Here is a 419-nt window from a genome sequence, read left to right on the forward strand (position 1 = left end):
TTTAAAATAATTAAGATATAATTAATTTATATATATTTTCCTCTTTTGTTGTATTTCTCTAAAGAATTCTGACTGATACAAGGTCCTTCAAAACATTAAAGACACAAGGCAGCCAGCCATTCTTTGCTTCTAAGAATAGATCTAGAACCCTTAGAAGGTACTGAGCTATTACAGCTCAATATAAAAAGTTTTCATAATCCAGAGCTGTCTCCTAATGGAAAAGACTTCTCAGGAACCAGTGAGCTCCCAGTCACTGAATGCATTTGAGGAGCTAATGAATGGGAGATGCACTTTAGGGGTTCCTATAATTAGTAGAAAATTTGAACATTAAGGTTTGTCTATCTCTTCCAATTGAAAGTCCTTAACTACAACAGAAAACCTCAATCCAAACAGAAACTACTTTTACCATCTTTCCCAGT

The sequence above is a fragment of the Myotis brandtii genome, unplaced genomic scaffold, assembly GCF_000412655.1.
Source record: "Myotis brandtii unplaced genomic scaffold, ASM41265v1 scaffold525, whole genome shotgun sequence".
In the NCBI taxonomy this organism is placed as follows: domain Eukaryota; kingdom Metazoa; phylum Chordata; class Mammalia; order Chiroptera; family Vespertilionidae; genus Myotis; species Myotis brandtii.